A 27676-nucleotide genomic window follows, 5' to 3' on the forward strand; every position below is an offset into this window, starting at 1 on the left:
CTCAGCTCTTTCCCTCTGCACCCCCCTTTACCCAGTAATTTCATGCACACTGTTTGCAATCAAGACTGTTCCACCACACTCTGCATTCTATCCCCAGTCTTCTAACTTAGGTGACTCTGAAAAGTACTGCCTACGTTAAAGTTTGTTATCTGTGCTGTAAAGTTCGAGAGATTTTGCAAACACCTTGTGCCATGTATCATGCGAGGCTCTTTCACCTCACGTAAAGGGCTTGAAAGTGAAAGTCGCTCAGTCGTGTCCAACTTTTTGCGACCTCTTTTGGAATTCTCTAGACCAGAATACTGGAGTGGGTAGCCATTCCCTTCCCCAGGGGATCTTCCCAACCCAGGGATCAAACCCAGGTCTCCCGCATTGCAGGCATATTCTTTACCAGCTGAGCCACCAGGGAAGCCCAAGAATATTGGAGTGGGTAGCGCCAGACATCCTGGAATGTTTAGTCAAGCGGGCCTTAGAAAGCATCACTATGAACAAAGCTAGTGGAGGTGATGGAACTCCAGTTGAGCTATTTCAAATCCTAAGAGATGATGCTGTGAAAATACTGCATTCAATATGCCAGCAAATTTGGAAAACTCAGCAGTGGCCACAGGACTGGAAAAGGTCAGTTTTCATTCCAATCCCAAAGAAAGGCAATGCCAAAGAACGCTCAAACTACCGCACAATTGCACTCATCTCACATGCTAGTAAAGTAATGCTCAAAATTCTCCAAGCCAGGCTTCAACAGTATGTGAACCGTGAACTTCCAGATATTCAAGCTGGTTTTAGAAAAGGCAGAGGAACCAGAGATCAAATTGCCAACATCCACTGGATCATGGAAGAAGCAAGAGAGTTCCAGAAAAACATCTATTTCTGTTTTATTGACTATGCCAAAGCCTTTGACTGTGTGGATCACAATAAAGTGTGGAAAATTCTGAAAGAGATGGGAATACCAGACCACCCGCTCTGCCTCCTGAGAAACCTATATGCAGGTGAGGAAGCAACAGTTAGAACTGGACGTGAAACAACAGACTGATTCCAGATAGGAAAAGGAGGACGTCAAGGCTGCATATTGTCACCCTGCTTATTTAACTTATATGCAGAGTACATCATGACAAACGCTGGGCTGGAAGAAGCACAAGCTGGAATCAACATTGCCGGGAGAAATATCAATAACCTCAGATATGCAGATGACACCACCGTTATGGCAGAAAGTGAAGAGGAACTAAAAAGCCTCTTGATGAAAGTGGAAGAGGAGAGTGAAAAAGTTGGCTTAAAGCTCAACATTCAGAAAAAGAAGATCATGGCATCCGGTCCCATCACTTCATGGGAAATAGATGGGGAAACAGTGGAAACAGAGTCAGACTTTATTTTTTTGGGCTCCAAAATCACTGCAGATGGTGATTGCAGACATGAAATTAAAAGACGCTTTAGTCCTTGGAAGTTATGACCAACCTAGATATTAAAAAGCAGAGACATTACTCTGCCAACAAAGGTCCATCTAGTCAAGGCTATGGTTTTCCCAGTGGTCATGTATGGATGTGAGAGTTGGACTGTGAGGAAGCCAGAGCACCGAAGAATTGATGGTTTTGAACTGTGGTGTTGGAGAAGACTGTTGCGAGTCCCTTGGACTGCAAGGAGATCCAACCAGTCCATTCGAAAGAAGATCACTACTGGGTGTTCTTTGGGAGGACTGATGGTAAAGCTGAAACTCGAGTACTTTGGCCACCTCATGCGAAGAGTTGACTCACTGGAAAAGACTCGGATGCTGGGAGGGATTGGGGGCAGGAGGAGAAGGGGACGACAGAGGATGAGATGGCTGGATGCTGGGAGGGATTGGGGGATTGCAGGGGTTGCCTGCATTGCCGGTGGCAACTGAGCCATCAGGGAAGCCCCGTAAAAGGCGTGGACATCACCTAGCTAGTCAGTCTGCACCCTCCAGCCTAACCGGTAGAGCACAAATGCTCGACGTCGTCTAACCGTCCCTTCTCCAGAATGCCACACAAATGGAACCACACAGAATGGATCCTGTGAAGACTGGCTCCTGCACTCAGCAATATGCATTTAAGATTTCTCCACTCCTCTGGGGATCTGCTCACTTACTCTGCTTTCCTGTTACTGAATCATATTCCAACCCGTCCCTCCTGAAGGACATCAGTCCTGAATATTCACTGGAAGGACTGATGCTGAAGCTGAAGCTCCAATCCTTTGCCCACCTGATGGGAAGCGCTGACTCATTTGGAAAGACCCTGATGCTGGGAAAGATTGAAGGCGGGAGGAGAAGGGGACGACAGAGGATGAGATGGTGGGATGGCATCACTGACTCCATGGACATGAGTTTGAGTAAGCTCCGGGAGTGGGTGATGGACAGGGAGGCCTGGAGTGCTGCAGTCCATGGGGTCGCAAAGCGTCGGACGCGACTGAGCGACTGAACTGAACTGAACTGAATTACATTCCATGCTCGAAGTTTCCACCACAGTTTCCTCACTGTCCATCTACAAAATGAGATCTTGATCATTTCCAGCTGTGGTTGAACTGAAAGTAAAGCTGATACACACCTTTGTGTGTGTGGACAGAGTTTTGAGATCAGTGGGGCACATATTCAGGAGCTTGACTGCTGGACTCTACTGGTGGCCAATGTTTAGCACTCTCAGAAACTGCCCAAGTGTGTTTCAAAGTGCATTTCACATCTCCTCCCTGTCAATGAATGAAATTTCCTATTTCTCCACAAAGTCTCCAGCAACTGGTGGTGGTGGGGTTTTTTTGTTTTTTGTTTTTGGTGGGGGGCAGAATTTATTCTGTTTTGTTTTAACTATTCTAATGGTGTGGAAATAACTCATAATTTTCATTTTTAATTCCCTTTAAAAATACATTTAATATCCTTTTAAATGCTTATCTGGCAGCTATATATTATTTTGATAAGCCCATTCAGTTTTTTTTTCCTTTTCTTTCTGATTTTCACCTGAGTTGTTTGTGCTGTTGTTGACTTTTAAGAGTTCTTCGTATGTTTGGACGCAATTCCTTCATGTGTGTTTTGTAAATACTTCCTTCTGATCTCGGTCATATATTTTCAATTCTTCTAACAGTGCAGTTCCTTATTTTAAGGAACTCTTATTTTCTTTCTTTGATGGGTCATTCTCTTTTGGGTCTATGTAGAAATTGATTGCCAAGCCAGAGGTTATCTAGATTTTTACCCTATGTGATTTTCTAGTTTTGCATTTTACATTTAGGTCCAAGGCTCCATTTTGAGATGGTTTTGGAAGGCATCACTTTTGTCAAAGGCTGAGAGACCAAGTTCCCCTTTGTTTTATATGCTTAGACCCCCATTCGTGTCTGACTCTTTCTGACCCCATGGACTGTAGCCCACCAGGCTCCTCTATCCAGGGAATTCTCCAGACAAGAATACTGGAGTGGGTTGCCATGCCCTCCTCCAGGGGATCTTCCTGACCCAGGGATCGAACCCAGGTCTTCCACGCTGCAGGCGGATTTCTTAGCATATGAGCCACAGAGGATGCGATGGTCAGATGGCATCACTGCCTCAGTGGAATGAGTTTGAGTCAACTCCGGAAGTTGGCCTGCAGTCCATGGGGTCACAAAGAGTGGGACAGGACTGAGGGACTGAACTGAACTGAACAGACATACAACTTTACAACCAGACTGAAAAAACACGGCAATGTAGAGTTTAGAAGGGTAAATTATTTCTCCTGTTTCCCCAGCCATTAAAAAAGAGAATGAAATAATCCCATTTGCAGCAACATGGATGGACCCAGAGATTGTCATACTGAGTGAAACCAGTCAAAGACGAACATCAGATGATATCACATGGATGTGGAATCTTAAAAAAGGGTACAAAAGAACTCATTAACTAAAGAGAAACAGAGTCACAGACACAGGAAGCAAACTTAGGGTTACCAGGGATAAAGAGCAGAGGGATAAACTGGGACAGTGGGATTGAGAGTGAAAGTCGCTCAGTCCTGTCCGACCCTCTGTGAGCCCATGGACGACAGCCCGCCAGGCTCCTCTGTCCCTTGGAGTCTCCAGGCAAGAATACTGGAGTGGGCTGCCATGCCCTCCTCCAGGGCATCTTCCCCACCCAGCTCCTATTCCCATTTAGGTTTTTATAGAATATTGAGCAGAGTTCGTGATGCTGCACACTAAGTCCTGTCCACTAGCTTTTTCATTCTAAGTCTCCCACGATATCTCAAGGTCGCGTCTGGAAACGTCAGAGTTCTAAAACGGTTGATGATTTCATAGCAGCATCCCTAAACTGCCGCTCCAGCGCTCACTTGCATCAATAAAATCGTCCTGTCAGCCTCTCCACGGACGTTCCGCCACAGCGGTCCCAGTCGCTGTCACTCGGGCTGACCAGACCCTGTGTGCCTTCGGCCACTCCCTCCTCTTCTGGCCTTCCTGGCTTCGTCGCCAGGAGGACGAAGAGAACTGGACAGGTCTACAAGCACAGCACATCTGGATAAATTTCAAACGTTCCGTCTGGTCCAGATTCGTGCATTATGTGAAATGGAACGCTAGGTTCTGTTTTGCATGCTCCAACCCAGAGGTTCCTTCAGTCGCTTCTCTACTTCCGTTTTCTGCTCCTCTGAGTCCATTGAGTTCTGAGCAGGCCTCAGGGAACAGCTGTGTGTCCTAGCGTGGGTTTCACCAACTCCAGGCTTTGCGAAAGTCTCGACAGAACTCCTGTATATATATAAAACGGGTCAAGTCTGAGTTCTTCCGGTTTCAGTCAAGTTGGGACAATGTCTCTTCCACGGCCTTTCTGTTCAACAAGGGGCTTCCTTCTTGCTCAAGAGTCACAGATGATGCTGGAACCAATACTAGCAGATGCTTTTAGTTTGGGGCAAAAGATAAGTGAGTGGTCATAGACTCTGGGCCATTTGTTGGCATGAACAGAGGTGGAGTGTAGAAAGATAAGAAACAGGGGGTAAGGGTAGTCGCATTTTGGGGCTCAAAGCAATCTCTTTCACAAGATGAAGTTCAAGAGGCAACTTCCCTTTACCAACCGATCTTTCATTTTCTAAGACTGGTTTTGCCAGAGAAACAGCAGTAACCAAGTGCTGGGTGGCGAATCCCGGTGATGAGCGAAGTCACATCACATGGGCTCTATTCCAGGACAGGTTTGCAACGGGAAGAGCAATGCCTGGAAAACAGGTGTTATTTAACACTTGATATCGAGATCCCCTGGAGGAAGGCATGGCAACCCACTCCAGTATCCTTGCCTGGAGAATCCCACGGACAGAAAAGTTGTTGGGCTATAGTCCTTAGGGTGAGAAAGAGTTGGACATGACTGAAGGAACTTAGCACATAGCACAACACTTTATAAGGGGTGATATTAAACATTAATATAATTAAATTTAGGGCTTCCCTGGTGGCTCAGATGGTAAAGAATCTGCCTGCAAAGCAGGAGATCCGAGTTCAATGCCTAGGTCAGGAAGATCCCCTGGAGAAGGGAAAGGCAACCAATTCTAGCATGCTTGCCTGGAAAATCCCACGGACAGAGGAGCCTGGTGGGCTACAGTCCATGGAGGTCACAAACAGTCAGACACGACTGTGCAAACTAACAGTTTCAGTTCTTATAATTAAATTTGCTGACAAAGCTCTGGGCCAAAAGCCTTCTTTGAAGATGACAGTAAACAGCTTTTTGAAAGATGCCACAACCCGCATAATGCTTTGTGGGTTACACGTGATGTTACTGATTGGACATGGATACGAACACATGCTGGACACACAGCAGCTCAGTCCAATCCCTGCCATTCCTACTTCCTGAAATACGGGCCGTATCCCGATGTGAGGAAATGACGCACTCTGTGGATCTGAACCGTGTGGGAGAAGCCGGGGGATATGGCATAGTGGAGGTGCTTCACAGACAGTTTCAGGACTGTGCTTTTGCACCTCTGACACACGGAACTCCCCCCCACAACACAAGAGTCTAACATCTGCCACCAGATACTGTTTCATTTGCACCGTCCCATTCCATCTGACCACACTGAAAGAGATTCTATTCCGCTTTGATCTGCCCCATTCTCAAGCTGAGGTTCAGCGTGGTCGACAGAGAAACAGTCAGAGCCTTTAATGAACGTGTGAACAACCAGACATCGTGAAGGCGGAAGAAAAGTTGTTTCCAATGATGTAAAAAAAAAAGAGAGAGAGAGAGAGATTGTATGTATGTATCCATACACACACACATATATTAAAAAATCACACTGCACAGCTGGTAAGATTTTTTTTAAAAACTATTCCTCCAGTATGTCAGCTGGGAAATAACCATCGTAGGAAATGTCAGTCTCTGCCTTGCCAGACCCTTGCTGTGTTCTCAGGAGAGATTTCTGTGCCAGGAAACCAACAGATGTGAAGAAGCATGACATGACAAGGTCTGACTTGATGGCCATGAGCTCACAAATTAGGATCCTGTGGTCTAAAGAGCAATGTAATTTATTTCCATATTATGGCACGAGTGGCCTTCATTTTCAGCAGGGTAACCTCTATTAGACTCTATGCTGAGACCTTCATGGGAAAACAATGCCAGCACCTATTAGCTAAATTACCCTGTTGATATGTTTCATACTCACAGGACAAAAACTATCTGCTTGGTGGTGAAAACAAAGCACCCGGATACATGAAGCTGAGCAGCTTTCACCTGCTGAGAAGGATACTGTTACTGTTGAAAATCAGGTGTCGTGTGGCGTCTGTGAGTCTTCCACCCTCAAAGACAGTAAAATTCAGTAGGAGTGACTTTCAGTTATTCACCTAACAAGCAAATAAAGCAGGCACTTAAAATTTAGTGACCTTGTAATCCTGCCCTTGGTTCTGTGTTTAATGCTTCCTGCCAGCTCCTTTTAATGTGTGTAACCTTTCACTGTCTTAAACAAATGAGATTTTTCTCTAATGTAATTTTTATGACGAGTAAGTGGTATGAATGTAATTTGCCACAGTAAGAATGAAAAACGTAGGTTACCTTATAGAACTGACATCAACAGAACGTTCTACCAAATGGGGAGGCAGACAGCAACTTGCTAAAGAGCTAACAACAATTAAGACACAGGAGCGAACGCAGCTACGAAGCCAAAGAGATGCAGGTATTCACAACCTTTCCTTGAAGTGGTCAGTGTGTGCATATTTCGGAGGAAACCAGGTCTGCTGAAAAACCACCGTTTCGAATATTACAGTTGTGTCTACGGGACCGCGAAAGCTTTTCCAGTGGCTACGCTGTAAACTGTGCCAAAAAAATGAGCCCAGCTTCAAAGGTACCTAAGAACTACGCCATGTGTTTGAAGTTGAAAAAACAAGGTGTATATTCATGTCTACAAAGTCGTCATTTAAGGGAAAATGTTACTTTTTTCATCCTGTTGCCATCCAGGAACTTCAAAATGTTCAAATGCATAGCAAAAAAAAAAAAAATCTGATTGCAACTTTATAGACATGAGTTAGGACTTTGATGCTACTTTTAGGCAAGTTCTGGCGAATGAAGTATTTCTGTCGAAAACTTGTTTCAAACGAAGGAATGAAGACACCATTACGAGATATGCAGATGCTATTTATTTGGAGGTGAAAAATATAGTTCTTGCTCCTGATGAAACATTACCTGGCTACGTATGTGTCCCTTCCATCTTTCTCAGTGTAATAAACAGGAGGCAAACAAAATGAAACAAGCATTGGGAAGCACCCTTCTCTAATATTCGTAAAACAGAAGCAAAAGGTATACGCAGATTAAATTTTGTAAATAATGTAAGAATAAGTTTTGCCAAATATAGGGGGGCGGTAAAAAAGTTGATTGTAGGAGGGGAAGGGGGTGACAGAGGATGAGATGTTTGAATGGCATCACTGACTCTATAGACGTGAGTCTGAGCACGCTCTGGGAGGTACCAGAGGACAGGGAATCCTGGCGTGCTGCAGTCCACAAGGTCGTAAAGAGTCAGACACGACTTAGAGGCCAAACAAACAAGCAGAAAGCTGATTGCCCTTTGCTATTTGCATGTGGTCACCGGTGTCAAAAATGTAAAGTAGGACCCGATTCACTGACGGATGATCTAGAAACCTGTGTCCCCACGGCCTGGAATCAGCTGCCCCTCTGATACAGAACACGGAAACGTTAAAAAAAAAAAAAAAGTCATACTTCCTTTTGGTCACACCCGTCAAGCATGTTCCATGAGGGAGAGGATGGAAAGAGTGTGAATATCTTGAAGTCTGCCTCCCAGAGTTTATGACTCTATTTGACAGGCCATCCATCTTAACCTCAAAGGTCTCATTCATTTCAGAAGTGTCCAAATTTACATTCTCCCCTGGGATGGAAAGAACTAAAACTTCTGGATAAAATAAGACATGGCTTTAAGACTTGTGGGGCGGGCGGCGGTGGGGAATATGCTTTAGGCTCCACTGAGAGTTCAAACTATTTTTGAAATGTGTTCGGTTCAGCCAACTCTGAGATACAGTGTGCCAAAATCAAAATTCCCTTCACTCGAACTCCAGAGAATTTTCAGGAAATTTGAATCCTGTGGCTATTGTTCATTCTTTTGCTCAACACATCAAATGGTTCTTTTTATAAGCTACTTGATGCCCCAAAATTGTTCACATCAGATTTCTTACAGACAGACGGCCACACGTGCCAGGAATCTATCAAAGTAGGCACCCAACATTTGGGGTTTGATTTATATTTTCTACCTTCTTGGAAATTTTGATGTTGGTCCCCAATTTTTTTCTTTACTCAGTCTGTTTCTCTTCAAAACCCTTTCTATGTACCTAGATGTCTGTTCTTATTATCTGTAAGTTCAGTGAAAAACACAAGCAAAATAAAAACATAAGCGGAATACCAAAGTCAAGCCAGAAATGCAAATTTCAGTAAAAATACAACGCAAGGAATAAAGGAAGAAACCTCCATCCGGTATCTTTTACACTGGATGCTACAAGATGCTGAAGCATATCCGTGGATGTGTTATTTTCTTGATTTAAGGTCCTAGATGGTGAACAATGTATCCATGACATATTTGTATCTATATAATGAGGAATCATCACTTAAAATCATGAAGTCCTAACACCACTGAACCCTTCGCTGCTGCTGCTGCTGCTGAGTCACTTCCATCGTGTCCGACTCTGTGCGACGCCATAGACGGCAGCCCACCAGGCTCCCCCGTCCCTGGGATTCTCCAGGCAAGAACACTGGAGTGGGTTACCATTTCCTTCTCCAATGCATGAAAGTGAAAAGTGAAAGTGAAGTCGCTCAGTCGTATCCGACTCTTATCAACCCCGTGGGCTGCAGCCCACCAAGCTCCAGACCTCTGTAATTTTTAGCTGCTTATAAATGATTTGGTTCTTGCCTCAGCTGTGAGGAGGCGAGGATTCGCACTGTGACCCACAAAGGAGGAAATCAGATAAGAGGAATGTGCCCCCGTCCATGGAGAAGAAACTGCAGGGAGAGTCCTGAGGGTCACACTCCCCACTGCCCTTAGCAGAGGACCCTGCATCCAAACCAGGAAGCCACGGCTGTGGAGCCACCGAGAGCTTCACACACTGGTCTGAGGTTGCACAGCCAAGAAGAGGTGAAGATGGCTTCTCCCAAAGTTTGTGCTCGGAACTGCTGTGCTAGCCTTCTGCAGGACAGTGGTCTTTTGAGGGCTAAGACACGTTAAGAAATTGCGAGAGCTAAAGGAAATGTACGGTCCAGGGGTTAACAGTCTGCCTTGCAATGCAGGGGACAATGGTTAGAACCCTGGTCTGGGAAGATCCCTCCTGCTGCAGAGCAACTAAACCCGTGCCCCACAGCTACTGAAACTTGTGTCCCAGGGCCCGGGAGCCACAACTCCAGAAGCCCGTGAAACACCTACAGCCCGTGGTCCACAACAAGAGAGGCCACCGCCACGGGGAGCCTGCACACCACACACCACAACCAGAGACAGCCAGTGAAGCAATGAAGATCCAGCAAAAAAAAAAAAAACTAATTTAAAAAAGAGAGTTGACTTATGGACCTGGGGAGAAGGGGGAGGAGGGTGAGCTGTATGGAGAGAGTAAGATGGAAACTTACGTTATCATATGTAAAATAAGGTAGTCAATGCGAATTTGCTGTATGGCTCAGGAAACACAAAGAGGGGCTCTGTATCAACCCAGAGGGGTGGGGTGGGCCATGGAGATGGGAGGGAGGTTTGAAATGGAGGGGATAACTGTATGCTGCTAAGTCACTTCAGTCGTGTCCGACTCTGTGCGACCCCATAGACGGCAGCCCACCAGGCTCCCCCGTCCCTGGGATTCTCCAGGCAAGAACACCGGAGTGGGTTGCCATTTCCTTCTCCAATGCAGGCAAGTGAAAAGTCAAAGTGAAGTCGCTCAGTCGTATCTGACTCTTAGCGACCCCATGGACTGCAGCCTACCAGGCTCCTCCATCCATGGGATTTTCCAGGCAAAAGTACTGGAGTGGCGTGACATTGCCTTCTCCAGGATACATGTATACCAATGGCTGATTCATGGTGAGGTTTCACAGACAACAGCAAAATTCTGTAAAGCCATTATCCTTCAATACAAAAAGAAATAAATTACAAAAAAAAAAAGTAACTATGTGGACATTTTCTCACCTCCTTCAAAGAGAAGCGATCAACTGCGAATGTTCTGATGTAATTATGTTGACACCCACACCTACCGGTACACCTGTATAGACTCTTCCAGTGAAATGATGTCACATATACCAGAATTCTGGATAAATGCAGGAGACAGCATCTAGAATCTTGTTATTCTAGGTAACAACAAAGATTGAGAACGGTGCTCTTTTCTTAAGGAAGGGATCACACCTTCAAAGCTGACAAGCAGAGAAGCTCTTTCGGTGAAGAAAACAAAGCAAGTGTTAGACAGGATGCCGCACTCAACGCAAGATGAGAAAAGAGCCTCCGCCTGTAAACATCCGTCGGGTGGAAGATACCAGGACCCCACTCCCCTTCCTGACATGTACTTGTTTCTTCTCACCGTGGCAAAGAGAAACTGAACAGGCGTCTTGCAATGATCAATAATTGAGCCCATTTACTTCTAAAGATATCTTGGGACTCATCACCAAACTGCCTGATGCAGATTTAAAAATAAAAGAACACTCTTCTTGCTTCGGAACCAACTAACTGTACACATCACGCTGGGAAGAAACTTGACGTTTTCAACAAAAGTGGTTTTTTTTTTTTCCCCCCCTAGAGTCAGCATTTTGTCACTCCTTCCCCCCTTATTTTACCAGGCAGAGGATTTCAATTCCATTCACTCTTCCATGCCCTGTGCCTCTGGCTCATGCTTTTTTCTTACTTCTCACAGTGGACGTATGCTATTGTGTTAATTTCAGGTATTCTACGCAGGAATCTGACATTCACATACAATGTAAAATGATCCACACAACAAGTTTAGTAACCATCTGTCTCCATGCAAAGTTTTCATCATATTTCTTACTGTATTCCTTACGCTGTCAATTACGGCTTATACGATGTCTAATTGGAGCTCTGTCCCCCTAAATTCCCTTCACTGACGTCACCCACCTCTTCCTCCCCTCTGAAAGCTGCTCATTTGTTCTCTGTACCTGCGACTGTTCCCGTTTTGTTGTTTTGCCTTCTAGATTGCACACATGGAGATCCAACAAGTCCATCCTAAAGCAGATCAGTTCTGGGTGTTTATTGGTAGGACTGATGTTGAAACTGAAACTCCAATCCTTTGGCCACCTGATGCAGAGAGCTGACTCACTGGAAGAGACCCTGATGCTGGGAAAGATTGAGGGCAGGAGGAGAAGGGGACGACAGAGGATGAGATGGTTGGATGGCATCACCGACTCAATGGACATGGATTTGGGTGGACTCTGGGAGTTGGTGATGGACAGGGAGGCCTGGTGTGCTGCAGTTCACGGGTCGCAGAGTTGGAGACAACTGAGCAACTGAACTGAACTGAGCTATAGGTGAGATTAGGCAGTATTTGTCTTTCTGTAACATTTCACTTAGCATCAGGCCCTTAGATCCATCCATGTCGCCGCAAAAATCAAGATTTCATAACGTTGCAGTCTACAAAATTAACACACAGGGACCTGTTTTCCCCTACACTAGAAATGAACTATTAATATCAGAAGGAGAAATTTTAAGAGGGGCTCATTTATAAGTATATCAAAAGAGTAAAATATACCTAGGAATAAATCTAACCAAGAAAGTAAAATAATTATACTTGGAAAACTGTTAAGACACTGATAAAAGAAACTGAATATCACACAAATAAATGGAAAGATATACCATGATCACGAACTGAAAACATTAATATAGTTAAAATGAGGTTACTGTCCCAGGTAAGCTACAGATTTAATACAATCCCTATCAAAATACCAAGGGTACATCCCACAGAGCTAAGACAAATACTCTTTAAATTATATGGAAACACAAAGACCCTCCAAACAGCCAAAACAAACTCGAGAAAGAACAAAATTGGAGGTATAGGCCTCGATTTGAAACTATACTACAAAACTACAGTCATTAAAACAGTATGGTACTAGCAGAAAAACAGACACCTAGATCAACGGCACAGAACAGGCAGCCGAAAAATAAACTCACAATTATATGATCAAGTATTCTTGCCTGGAGAATCCCATGGACAGAGGATCCTGGTGGGCTACAGTCCATGGGATGGCAAAGAGTCAGACACGACAGAGCAACCAACACTTTCCCTTTCACTATATGATCAATTAATCTATAAAAAAGGAGGCAAGAATATACAACAGGGAAGACAGCCTTTTCAATAAATGGTGTTGGCAAAACTGGACAGAGAATCAAACCGGACTTCTCACTCGACATGCAAAAAAATCGGCTCAAGACGGATTAAAGGCTTCACCTGAAACCGTAAAACTACTAGAAGAAAATAGGCAGTATGGAGTATGTTTTGAGATACATCTCCTCGGGCAAGGGAAGCAAAAGAAAAAATAAATGAAACTACATCAAACTGAAACGTTTTTGCACAGTGAAGGAAACCATCAACAAAAGGATAAAGAGAAAGGCAGCCTACAGAACGGGGGTGGATATTTGCAAACGATGTATCCAATAAGGGTTTAACGTCCAAATATACAAGATCTCATACAATTTGACTGTAGTCTACCAGGCTCCTCAGTCCATGGAATTTTCCAGGCAAGAGTACTGGAGTGGGTTGCCATTTCCTTCTCCAGGGGATCTTCCCAACGCAGGGATCGAATCCTGGTCTTCCTCATTGTAGGCAGACACTTTACCATCTGAGTCACCAGGGATACCCATCCAATAAGGGTTTAATGTCCAAATATACAAGATCTCATACAATTTGATATTTTTAAAAAATATTTAAAAAAATGGGCAGAGGGACTTCCTAGGTGGCACAGTGGATAAGAATGTGCTTGCCAGTGCAGGGGACACAGGTTTGATCCTTGATCCAGGAAGATCCCACATGCCACAACTACCAAGCCTGCCCGCTGAAACTGCTGAGCCTGTGTCCCACAGCCACAGCAGCCTGAATGCCTAATGCCTGCGCTCTGCAAGAGGGGAAGCCACTGTAGTGAGAAGCCCCTGTAGCGATAGGAAGACCAGCTCCCCACTCGCCGCAGCTAGAGAAAGCCGTGGAAAGCAATGAAGAGCCAGCACGGCCAACGATAAATGCATTAATTAAAACGGACAGAGGACTGGAACCGAGATTCTCCCGAATAAGACAAATGGATGGACGACGGACACGCGGAAAGATGCTCAGCATCACTACTCGCCAGGGAAGTGCAGATAAGGCCACGATGAGATATCCCCACACAGCTGTGAGAAGGACTACTGTCAACAGCAACAAACAAGCACTGGTGAGGATGTGCAGAAAGGGGGACCCTACGCACTCCAATACTTGGATCACCTGATGCAAAGAACCGACTCACTGGAGACCATGATGCTCGGAAAGATTGAAGGTGGGAGGAGAAGAGGACAGAGGGGGAGATGGTTGGATGGCATCACCGATTCCATGGACATGGGTTTGGGTGAACTCCGGGAGTTGGTGATGGACAGGGAGGCCTGGCGTTCTGCAGTCCATGGGGTCGCAAAGAGTCAGACACAACTGAGCGACTGAACTGAACTGAAAGTTTTAGAAGCCCTAGGAACCGCAGCCCCTACCCAACTTCAGACACAGATACGAGGAATTTGCAGTACTGGAAGATCACTGACCGCTTGGTGACTCAAATATGGCTCACAACTTCAGTGGCATAGAATCCCCACAGAATTCTTGGTTTTGAAAGGGCATCTTTTAGGAGGGAAATTACACGAGAAGAAACTTTGGAATCCACTGCTGGGTCTTGTAGGAACTTCCTCTGTCTGACATCTGAGCTTGACTTGCATCACCTAGTGATGACCTAGTACCCATTTCACACAGTTGCTCGGAAGTGCTGTGCAAACCACATGGTGTTTTAACAAATCGCTAGTGACACTTTTACTTGAGAACTGATGGTTCTGATATAATGAAGAGTGCCAGAGGCTACAAGTAAACCCCACTGAGGGGGGAAAAAAACCAACATGTTTTCTCTGAAGCTCTTATTATCTGCTTGTTTGTGGTTTGCTCGTTAGGTGGTTTTGTAAAATAAATCATGAGCATTCCAGGAAATAATCCCAATACCATGGGACCTTCTTATAAGGAATAATACTCTGTGTCCCGAGGCTTTAAAATATAATCCTTTAATTTTTTCCTTGTGTACTTTTCATAATTTCATGAGAGTTTTATTATTATCTTTTTTTTTTGCCGCCTGATGAATGGTCTCTATTCTGAGAAAAGTAACTAAGGGCAACTTTGGCCTCTCTGTGAAGTCATCGTGACGGCCTTTAATCCTCACTGCACCAGAAATAACAGAAATGACATATAATTGAACATGACTACTCTAGGGAGAAGCTCTATTTTAAGGATAAACAAAGAGATTAACTCCTGATGTCCAGAGCACATTCCTGATTGTGTTTCTTAAATGTCTGGTATTCAGCCTCAGGCTAAAAAAACATTTTTTTTTGAGGTGGTAGCATTCGGGGGTGGGGGCCCGAATAAAAGCAGCAGCACCGTGTGTTGCAACCAGGAGTGCTGAAATATGACAACGTGCGGCTGAAGATGGGGGAGAAGCTGTCATCAGCCCAGTCAAGCTCCTCCCTGCCCCGCCCCCCCCCCCCCAGATGTGAAGGATGGTCACAGTACCACTTGGGGCTCTCCAGCTAGCAGCTCAGGAAGTCAGCTGAGGGCAGCTCTGTCATGGCTCAGTTCGCAAGCTGTGCGCTGGCTGAGACCCCCGGGGGCTCCGCTTGGGGAGGGGGTACACCCGGAGACGGCTCGTTCTTTTCTACACGGGTCTCCTCACAAGCCCTGGGCCTCTGCACAACATGGCAGGTGGCTTCCCAATCCACCAGTCCTGAGAGGGCATCCCAGTGAACCAGAAGAAAAAGTCAGATCGCTTAGTTGTGTCCGACTCTTTGCGACACTGTGGACTGTAACCTATCAGGCTCCTCTGACCATGAGATTTCCCGGGCAAGAATACTGGAGTGGGCTGTCATTTCCTTCTCCAAGGGATCTTCCCAACCCAGGGATCTAACCCATGCCTCCTACACTGGTAGGCAGATTCTCTACCACCGAGACACCAGGAAAGGACTTATACATATAGATGCGAAATACACACACAGACACACACACACACACAGACACACAGACACGCACATACACGCACATATACATAAATACATACACGTGTGTGTATACTTTGGCCACCCGACGCGCAGAGATGACTCACTGGAAAAGACCCTGATGCTGGGAAAGACTGAGGCAAAAGGTGAAGGAGGTGGCAGAGGATGAGATGGTTGGATGGCATCATCGACTCAATAGACATGAGTCTGAGCAAACTCTGGGAGATGGCGGAGGACAGGGAAGCCTGGCTTGCTGCAGTCCATGGGGTCACAAAGAGTCAGGTATGACTGAGCAACTGAACAACAACAAGAATATATGTACATACATATGTATACCTAAATATACATATACACCTCTACCTATTATTATCTGCACGTATATTATCCATATGTGTGTGTGTGTGTGTATATATATATATATATGTGTGTGTGTGTATATATATATATATATATATATATGTGTGTGTATATATATATATATATATATATCTTCGCAACCCAGGAATTGAATTGGGGCCTCTTGCATTGCAGGCAGATTCTTCACTGCGTGAGTCACCAGGGAAGCTGTATATATATAGGTGTATCAGTTCAGTTCAGTTCAGTCGCTCAGTCGTGTCCGACTCTTTGCGACCCCATGAATCGCAGCACGCCAGGCCTCCCTGTCTATCACCAACTCCTGAAGTTCACTCAAACTCATGTCCATCGAGTCGGTGATGCCATCCAGCCATCTCATCCTCTGTCGTCCCCTTCTCCTCCTGCCCCCAATCCCTCCCAGCATCAGAGTCTTTTCCAATGAGTCAACTCTTCGCATGAGGTGGCCAAAGGACTGGAGTTTCAGCTTTAGTATCATTCCTTCCAAAGAAATCCCAGGGTTGATCTTCTTCAGAATGGACTGGTTGGATCTCCTTGCAGTCCAAGGGACTCTGAAGAGTCTTCTCCAACACCACAGTTCAAAAGCATCAATTCTTTGGCGCTCAGCTTTCTTCACAGTCCAACTCTCACATCCATACATGACCAAAGGAAAAACCATAGCCTTGACTAGACGGACCTTAGTCAGCAAAGTAATAATGTCTCTGCTTTTGAATATGCTATCTAGGTTGGTCATAACTTTTCTTCCAACGAGGAAGCGTCTTTTAATTTCATGGCTGCAATCACCATCTGCAGTGATTTTGGAGCCCAGAAAAATAAAGTCTGACACTGTTTCCACTGTTTCCCCATCTATTTCCCATGAAGTGATGGGACCGGATGCCATGATCTTCGTTTTCTGAATGTTGACCTTTAAGCCAACCTTTTCACTCTTCACTTTCACTTTCATCAAGAGGCTTTTTAGTTCCTCTTCACTTTCTGCCGTAAGGGTGGTGTCATCTGCATATCTGAGGTTATTGATATTTCTCCTGGCAATCTTGATTCCAGCTTGTGTTTCTTTCAGTCCAGCGTTTCTCATGATGTACTCTGCATATAAGTTAAATAATCAGGGTGACAATATACAGCCTTGACATACTCCTTTTCCTATTTGGAACCAGTCTGCTGTTCCATGTCCAGTGCTAACTGTTGCTTCCTGACCTGCATACAGATTTCTCAAGAAGCAGGTCAGGTGGTCTGGTATTCCCATCTCTTTCAGAATTTTCCACAGTTTTATATATATATATAATATATAGTGTGTGTATATATATATAATACACATGAATATAAATAATATATAACATATATATAAATAGATGTATTATATGTATATAAATAGTGTGTGTATATAAATAGTTTGTATATGTACAAACAGCTGCACATATACACACACTATATACATATACTATAATCTCTATTTGAGAAAAAATTCTAACAGCAAAAAATCTTTCCCTTGAAAGCTAAGTACTTCACAAGCAGAAGACTCTATGAAAACTGCGACAGGCATCTGTGCTGAGGAAAGTTATTCTGTGTCCCTAGGTACACAGTAAAGCATGCTTTCTGGTCGTTAATGGGAAAGTCCGCAATGCCCATTTCTTCCTTTTCCTTCACTGCCTGTACTAACCTGTTCTTATCTTTGCACTAAAGGCTCACCTCTCAATGGCCAGGAAAAATTTTATAGAATTTGGCCTTTCGACACGAGAGTCAATGTGCATGCTCAGGATTTGCCTTAAAAAAAAAAAAAAATCAGTAACTCCAAAAAAAGAAAACAGAAACATACACTTTTGCATTGTCTTTCCAGAAGAGGTGGGGAGAAGGCTGCCACACTCTTGCTGTTAGGAGCTGCAGGGCCCAGCGCCTCAGGTCACCAACCACCAACCTGCATGGACTTCATGAGTCTATCCCACTTTCCACGAACTGTCACAAGCAAGTTTTCCTTCAAGTGGACCTCAGGGCAGTTTAATTGCTCCCTCTCCCAGAAAGCGCAGGGAGCAGAAAGATGACCGTCTCCAGTGGAGTGAATCCGACATCTGTGCAGACCAACACCACAGACAGGAAAGGCTCAGATCATAGTTGAGAGCTAAAATACAGCTGACACAACCTTAGGACAAATTAGAACACTCTACTAACAGTCATGAATAGAGTAATAGGGAATAACTGTTAAAAAAAAAAAAAACCCTCCCCCCTCTGCCCATGAATATACAATAACTTTCTATGTTGCATCTGGATTCAACTTCCAGAGCATGACATCACTGACAATATGTCATCCCAATGTGCCAACAAGATACTGTCATGTGTTTGCTACACAGAAAATATGTACATGGTGAAAGAACAGCTCATGGAACACATCTGTAATTGTTATTAATGTTCCAACCGTAAGAAATACGTCAGCTGTCAGGGAAAACGGGAGTCGCTGACTCTCTGCTGGGTCACTGGATACAATCATTCAACAACAAAGTATCTGCTTCATGCTGGAGACCAAGCCATTTATAGGTAACTCCAAGACCACCTTCTTTTTCTTCTTGTGTGTGAGCTCATCTCTCTAGTATTTTTTTTTTTTTTTCTTATTCCTCTCAGGCACAAATGTCTGCCTTGTAAGGCCGTCAGGGAGTGTCATATACAGAAAGAAGTGACTCTGTTGAGAGAGCATAGTATCAGAGATTGAAGACCTGAGACCCAAGGTCTCCAGGAGTTAAGGTGGGCAGAGAGGTCAGTGATTCAGAAAGTATCTGTGCTATCTTATTCCTGAAAGTCCTCTATAAGTGCACCCTTTAGACGACTGGCTTGTCCAGCCTAAAGCCTGAAAGCCTAAATCCAGATCCTCCATGATATGTGTCTACCCGATTCTTAATAACCCAAGCGCAGGTTGGATGCTCCCAGGTTTAGCTAGTACCCCTGAGGATTAGCAAACAGGCAGGCCCTGGAGAGTGTCTGAGTGGCTCAGACGTGGAGGTGGACGTTACGGGGCGGGCAGTCAGAGATGAGAGATCGGGACGATCGCTCGAGAGACAAATGGAGGAGGCCCCGGGACATGCCCTGCTGGGGCGGGGGCCGGCTGGAAGCACCCCCCACAACGTCCGGGACTCCCAGTAGCTAACCACCTTACTAGGAAGCTTCAGCATTGGCGGGGATCCTGACGAACACATCATCTCACAGGAGTCTCTTCACCTGTCTGCAAGGGCAGAACCACTTTCCTGAGATGAGATGCAAGCACCCCACCGTGACTACCCACGGCTCCCCTTGTCCTTGAACCTCTGTTCACCTCTCTGCACCGCCAGGTGGTCAACATGTGACATCAGCCAAACTCTGCTGAACCCTGCTTTTGTTCCTTTGCCCAGTACAGAAAAGATGCTGTAAGCTGACTTATGGAAAGAAGGAACGGGGGCAAGGGGAGCTTCCCTGGAGGTCCAGTGGTTGAGACTCCACCTTGCAATGCAGCCCATGCATGGTTCAGTCTCTGGTCAGAGAGCTATGATCCCACACGCTGTGGAGAAACTGAGCCGGTGGGATGCAATTACTGAGCCTGAGACGCCTGTGCCCTGCAACAAACCATCGCACTCGCTGCAAGGAAGGTCCTGAGTGCCGCAACTAAGGGCAACACAGCCAGAGAAATATTCAAAGCGAAGTGAAAGTGAAGTGGCAGAGTCCCGTCCTCCTCTTTGCGACCCCATGGATGATACAGTCCATGGGATTCTCCAGGCCAGAATACTGCAGTGGGTAGCCTTTCCCTTCTCCAGGGGATCTTCCCAACCCAGGGATTGAACCGGGGGCTCATGCGTTGGAGGCGGATTCTTTACCAGCTGAGCTATCACGGAAGCCCTAGATAAACACGTAATGAAAAACTAAGTGAAATAAGAAATAAGGAATGGAGCCAGACAGCAAACCAGTTACAGAAAGCAGCAAAGCTGAGTCTCAAATTTCTAACCACGCTTTTTTTTTTTTTTTAATTAACTGGAGGATAATGGCTTTAGAATGTTGCCTTGGCTCCTGCTGTAGGACAACGTGAATCAGCCATATGTGTACACGTCTCCTCCCTCTTGAACCTCCCTTCCCCTTGAGCCTCCCTCCCACCTGCCAAGGTCAACACAGAGCTCCATGTGCTCTACAGAAGCTTCCCACTAGCCGTCTATTGTCCTGTGCATAGATCAATGCTCCTTCCTTAATTCATCTCACCCTCCCCTTCCCCCTGCGGCACCCACAAGTCCATTCTCCACGTCTGTGTGTCTCTTCCTGCTGTGCATAGAAACAGTGTCAGACTTTATTTTTTGGGGGGCTCCCAAATCACTGCAGATGGTGACTGCAGCCATGAAATTAAAAGACGCTTACTCCTTGGAAGAAAAGTTATGACCAACCTAGATAGCATATTCAAAAGCAGAGACATTACTTTGCCGACTAAGGTCCATCTAGTCAAGGCTATGGTTTTTCCTGTGGTCATGTATGGATGTGAGAGTTGGACTGTGAAGAAGGCTGAGCACCGAAGAATTGATGCATTTGAACTGTGGTGTTGGAGAAGACTCTTGAGAGTCCCTTGGACTGCAAGGAGATCCAACCAGTCCATTCTGAAGGAGATCAGCCCTGGGATCTCTTTGGAAGGAATGATGCTAAAGCTGAAACTCTAGTACTTTGGCCACCTCATGAGAAGAGTTGACTCATTAGAAAAGACTCTGATGCTGGGAGGGATTGGGGGCAGGAGGAGAAGGGGATAACAGAGGGTGAGATGGCTGGATGGCATCACCGACTTGATGGACGTGAGTTAGAGTGAACTCCGGGAGATGGTGATGGACAGGGAGGCCTGGCGTGCTGCAGTCCATGGGGTCGCAAAGAGTCGGACACGACTGAGCAACTGAACTGAACTGAACTGACAGCAAAAGAACCGAGTGAACACACAGCTGCGGCACGCAGGTCTCGGGACGTGGCGCCAGGAACAGGGGCACTCCGCTCGGGTGGCTCCGAGCACAGATTCATGGTGCCAAGCTGGCATGACATCAGACACCAGGTCCAGAGGGGGACTGAGGGCAGGTATTTCTCGCTACAGTGAAGGTTCGGAGCAGGTAGGTGTGGACTCACACGGGGCTCTTTCCTGGAAAAGCAGAGTGATCCAGTCCCAACGAAGCTTCAGAAAGTGAAGGAAAAAACCCAGCCTTCCTGGAGCCCAGGGTTTTCTCATCCTCGGCACTACGGTCAACTGGGGTCTAGATCATTCACTGCGGCCGGGTTGGAACTGTAGGAAGGACATTTAACAGCATCGCTGACCACTACCCACTGGACGCCAGAGGCACCCCCTCCCTTGTCAAGAAAAAATGTCTATATACACAGCCCCCTGGAGAAGGCAATGGCACCCCACTCCAGTACTCTTGCCTGGAAAATCCCATGGACGGAGGAGCCTGGTGGGCTGCAGTCCAAGGGGTCACTAAGAGTTGGACACGACTGAGCAACTTCACTTTCACTTTTCCCTTTCATGCATTGGAGGAGGAAATGGCAACCCACTCCAGTGTTCTTGCCTGGAGAGTCCCAGGGACAGGGGAGCCTGGTGGGCTGCCGTCTATGGGGTCGCACAGAGTCGGACACGACTGAAGCGCCTTAGCAGCATACACAGCCCCCAGGGAGGGGTGCTAGGTGACTCCCAACTGAGAACCTTGGTTTTATACAGAGTCAGTTCTATTCTCAGTACCCATCTACAATCAGATGATCAGCACGTATAAGATCAGACCAGCTAATAACGGGGAGGATTCGAGATACATTGCTGTGGCTCCGGGGCTTCCCTGGTGGCTCGGCGGTAAAGCACCCGCCTGCCAATGCAAGGGGCGTGGAGTCAGGAAGATCCATCCCCTGGAGGAGGGCATGGCAACCCACTCCAGCCTTCCTGCCTAGAGAATCCCAAGGACAGAGGAGCCTGGCGGGCTACAGTCCACGGGGGTCGCAAAGACTCGGAAACATCTGAGTGACTAAACGCACGCAGGCACAAGCTGTGAGTCTGAAAAACAAAGAGTTTCCAACATCCACCATGGCTCAAGGTGCCTTTTAAACTGTGCACATAACTTTGCAGAAACAAGAGTCAGGACAGTGAGCCTAACGATCACGGTGGCTACACCATCTGTCTTCTTAACAGGCTCCTGTTTTAAAGGGGTAACAGCAGCATGGATCACAGAGGCAGAAAGCTGCTTTAATTGACAATGCGTAGACCACTCAAAATAGACATTTCTCAGGAGAATCCCTCAGGGGTTCTATTTTAATTTTAAGACAGACAAACTAATTGCTTTACAGAATAGCGTTCTGCGTTCCTTATAAAGAGGATTATTGCTCTGAATCACATAATCAGCTGTTGACTAGGCAGCCTGGATTCAGGTTTCTCTAGTCTTGTTTCGGTGAGTGGCCTGAACTGTGACAAAGAAGGATTGCTACGAGATGAGTCTTGGTGCTTGGAACATCATGATCGTATTTTCCTGCCCTTCAGTGTCCAACTATGAAAATCTTTACATTTCTTTTGCTTGCTTGAGGAAAGAGCCTCATTCATTTTTAACTATTCCTATGAACATTTCTTATGTTAGTTACAAACACATGAAGCACTTTATCTTAAACTAGACTCAACAATTTTCAGCGCAAGAAACAAAAGCAACATTCAAAGGAGTTTTTTTTTTTTTTTTGGACTGACTTATTTTAGGGAAAATTATCATCCTCTCTAATATTCTATTTTTTAATGGACTAAGCTTTCTGTTTCCTGATGGGCATATTCTTAAAATGAATACAACACTTCTTTTTCAATTTTTTTCACTACATCAATACATATAAATCACATGTATGTCAAAATGTATTAAAATATGTAAGTGTATTTTAAAGTCTTTCCTTACAGGTGGGAGACCAAATCCCAGAGATGTGGGTTTTATCTTAAAAGAAAAATTTCCTCCTAAGCCAAAGTAGAGTGCTGCTGTTTCTGGACTGAGGATTACATTTTAAATAGAGAGAGTGGGAGACATTTTTACACAGCATAGTCAGAGTACGAGGTGGGCAGGAAGTTGCGGGTGCAAGGGTTTTTTTCTAAAGTCATAAAATCAGATGTCTCAGAATCTGTCCATGTGGAGAGAGACAGAGAGACAGAGTTAAGGGGCACGAAGGCAGTCAGCATCCCTTTCTGTCTCACACGGCAGCTTGCTCACTGACCGGCGACGTCTGTCTAAGATTCTGGGACCTGCAGAAGAACCACCTGCCTTGGGTTAACTGAGACCCTTTCCCCTTCTGACCATGAGCCTGACTGACCATCAGTTGAGCATCTGCTGGCTTCCGGCCCCCCAGTGGAGGGACGAAAACCTTCAATCTCCGTGTTGGAGCTTCCCCACCATGGGACAAGGCACAGCAGAGACAGCCGTGAATGATGGTGTCTTCTTGTAGCTTCTTTTTTTTTTTTTAATTTTTATTTTTACTTTATTTTACTTTACAATACTGTATTGGTTTTGCCATACATTGACATGAATCCACCACGGGTGTACTCTTGTGCGCGGTGGCCAGACGCGCACATGTGTACGTGAGCAGGTACTGAAGGGGGAAGCCCGGCTTCTTGCTCTTAGGAAACCAAGGAGCGCTATAGACTCTCAGAGATGTGTATGCTTTCAGCAGCTGAAAGTCTATAGCATTTACTGAGTTGTACATGCACTGAGGAGCTACAAGAAGGGCTCTTGCTTCTAAGATGCACTTGCAGCCCGACATCATGGCCTTGGGGATCGGGCTCCACGAGTCCCTGAAACCGGCGTCTTCCGCCCTGAGCTTTGAGCCCACCCCGGGCTGAGGGCTGACCTGCTCCCCTACTGCCTGCAGGGCAGGGACCACGCTCCGGCTTTCCCGACCAACACCATTCATTCCATGACCCCGTCTCTTGTTGACTGTGGTTTCTGACACCGCTGATGTCATTGAGCAAGTCAACTGGCGCCGTTATCAACAGCAGTGCTGAGGACTCACCTGGTGGCTTGGGGGATAAGCATCTTGCCTGCCAGTGCTAGGGGACGTGGGTTTTCAGAGGGTAACAGGCAGGAAGGCCAGGGGTCTCCAAATGGAGGAAACAGGCTGCAAGTGTCAGACATTTTTTAATCTCTCTTAAGCAGCAGGAGGAAACAAACTAGTGATTTTTTTCCCCCTTCTCTAAACCAATTTAAAGGAGAAGGCAATAGCAACCCACTCCAGTACTCTCGCCTGTAAAATCCCATGGGCGGAGGAGCCTGGTAGGCTGCAGTCCTTGGGGTCTCGAAGAGTCGGACATGACTGAGCGACTTCCCTTTCACTTTTCACTTTCCTGCATTGGAGAAGGAAATGGCAACCCACGCCAGTGTTCTTGCCTGGAGAGTCCCAGGGACGGAGGAGCCTGGTGGCCTGCTATCCATGGGGTTGCATAGAGTTGGACATGACTGAAGCGACTTAGCAGGAGTAGCAGCAGCATACCAATTTAAAAAGAAGTTTCTCTTAAAATATTGTGTTGCCATAATGACACCTGGTTCCACCTGAAGTTAACTTTTGTCAAATCTTGAGTTAACCAATGCATTTTTTGTACGGAAATGTTTGTCTTAAGCTATGTTAACGTACTATGCATTTACCCCAGACTCTGTCTTCAAGTGGGTTCTGCCTAATGGCTCAGAACTGACTTGACAAACCAGTGTAATACTCAGACATCATTCCCCTAATCTATGTAAACAAAACTATCTGTATGGTAACCTGCCTCTATACAAGATTCAAGTCAATCTTTTTATGGTCTGGGATGACTCACTGGTGCCAAGATTATCCCAAAATATATCTTATGGATGAGGGGCCTGGTGCCATTCTCTGAGTTTTAAGACATTCCTTTCTTTCATTAACAGACTGCTAAGTGACTATATAACACCCAGCTAAAAACTAGCAGGGGGGTACTCTTTCTGCCCCCTTCTGTTGCCTATGTCAGAAGCTTTCTCCATCTCCTTTATACTTTAATAAAACCTTATGACACAAAAATCTGAACGATCAAGCCTCGTCTCTGGCCCTGGCTTGAATTCTTCTCCTCCAGAGGCCAAGAATCCCAGCATCTCTTCGTGGTTCTGCAACAATCTTGCAGTTCCATCCCTGATCCAGGAAGATCCCACTGTGCCCTGGAGCAGCTCAAAGCCCACAGCTACACCACAACTATGAAGCCTGTGTGCTCCAGATATGGAACCTGGGGGCCTAAAGCCAGTGCTCAGCAGCAAGAGGAGCCGCCGCTTGGAGAAGACCAGGCGCCGCTTGTCTCCAGTTAGCCCTGGCTTCCCAAACCTGGAGGAGAGCTCATGCAAAGGCCATGAAGACCCAGTGCAGCCAAAAATAAATACATTTTTAAAAGAAAAGACTGTTAGAAAGTACTGGGGGGAAAAAGCAATGCTTAGGTACTAAGGAATCTATCCCCCACCCCTGCAGGGGGGCCATCCTGTTGAAAGTCACCCCTGATTTGTGATTTTCTGCTCAAAGTCCTTCAAATACAACCTGCCTTCTTCTCAGGTGTATAAGTGGGGATTACTTCAGTTCAGTTCAGTTGCTCAGTCGTGTCTGATTCTGCAATCCCATGGACTGCAGCACACCAGGCTTCCCTGTCCATCACCAACTCCCAGAGCTTGCTCAAACTCATGTCCATCCAGTCAGTGATGCCATGCAACCATCTCATCCTCTGTCGTCCCCTTCTCCTCCTGCCTTCGATCTTCCCCAGCATCAGAATCTTTTCAAATGAGTCAGTTTTTCACATCAGGTGGCCAAAGGATTGGAGTTTCAGTTTCAGCATCAGTCCTTCCAATGAATATTCAGGACTGATTTCCTTTAGGATGAACTGGTTGGATCTCCTTGCAGTCCAAGGGACTCTCAAGAGTCTTCTCCAACACCACCATTCAAAAGCATTACTTGAACATCCACAAATATATGGATTGTGATTTTTTTTTCACGGAAACTTACACACAATATTGGGGCTTCAGGGTCACAAAAACTCGGACACAACTGACGTGACTCAGCGTGAACACACGCATACACAATATAGGATTTCTAGCATTTGTAATAAAGACCAGAGTCCTAAGATCCAAGTGGAAATTCTCTTTCTTCTAATAGGCGATGTTAATTGAAATCAGAAATTCGAAAGTGTTCGACATTTGAAACACACTATTTCACTTCTTTAAATTTATTTTGCAGAATTTCTCACCGAGTGTACTCTGGCCTTCCCACTGCTTATGCTAGTTTTAACAGCTGAACATCAGAACTTACCTGTTATTGGAATAACCGATTAATGGTGTGGTTAAAGACATCAGGATGTAATTGTAACATGGTATGATGCTTCAGCTATTAAAGCAGAAAGTGTTAGTCGCTCAGTCGTGTCTGACTCTTTGCAACCCCATGGACTACAGCCCGCCAGGCTCCTCTGTCCATGGGGATTCTCCAGGCAAGAATACTGGAATGGGTTGCCACTTCCTTCTCCAGGGGAATCTTCCCAACCCAGGGATCAAACCCAGGTGTCCTGCATTGCAAGTAGATTCTTTACCATCTGAGCCTCCAGGAAAGCCAGAAGGAACAGCTACATAGGAAGAAAGGGAAACGAGGATAATCAAAACGTTTTAAGTGAAAAGAATCTCAAAACAGAACACCGTCAGAATACAGGAGAGACAGACCTAGAGAGCAAAGCATCGTTACTGTTCAATTCTACCTTTGGACCTTTTCCACAATGTCTGCGTCACAACGTCTTCTGGTTTCATTTAGATCTTTAATATATTTCAGATACAATTTTTCCTCCTGGGCTAACAATTTTATGAGCTTTTTAATAAGTTAGCTGGAGACTTTTTTTTTTCCCTCCAGACATGTACCATTGTGTTAAATGCAAGTACAAAAAGGATGTAAGGTAATTTTTAAACATTTAGTGAGTGAGTGAAGTCGGTCAGTCGTGTCCAACTCTTTGAGACCCCATAGGCTGCAGCCTACCAGGCTCCTCCGTCCATGGGGTTTTCCAGGCAAGAGTACTGGAGTGGGTTACCATTGCCTTCTCCAGGAGACCTTCCCGATCCAGGGGTTGGACCCGGGTCTCCCACACTGTAGGCAGATGCTTTACCATCTGAGCCACCAGAGAAGTCAGTTTAAATATTTAAACCAAAAGTAAAGGTTGTGATCAGGATAAAAAGGGGAGGGTGGGAAGAGGGGAGAGAGACAGACAGACAGAGACTGACGCATGAGTTGCATCAAAATCTTTCATGGAGGAGGAACTGAGACCCAGTTCAGTTCAGTTCAGTTCAGTCACTCAGTCATGTCCGACTCTTTGTGACCTCAGGGACTGCAGCATGCCAGGCTTCCCTGTCCATCACCAACTCCCAGAATTTACCCAAACTCATGCCCATCAAGTCAGTGATGCCATCCAACCATCTCATCCTCCGTCGTCCCGTTCTCCTCCTGCCTTCAATCTTTCCCAGCATCAGGGTCTTTTCCAATGAGTCAGTTCTTTGCATCAGGTGGCCGAAGTATTGGAGTTTCAGCTTCAATATCAGTCCTTCCAATGAACACTCAGGACTGATCTCCTTTAGGATGGACATCGTTCACTACAGGAATCCCATTACAGCAGTTTAACCAAGCAGAATTAAGACAGCTTAAATGAGCAGAGTCCACCAGAATACCAGAAGAGAAAC

This window comes from Capricornis sumatraensis, chromosome X (genome assembly GCF_032405125.1).
Source record: "Capricornis sumatraensis isolate serow.1 chromosome X, serow.2, whole genome shotgun sequence".
Taxonomy (NCBI): domain Eukaryota; kingdom Metazoa; phylum Chordata; class Mammalia; order Artiodactyla; family Bovidae; genus Capricornis; species Capricornis sumatraensis.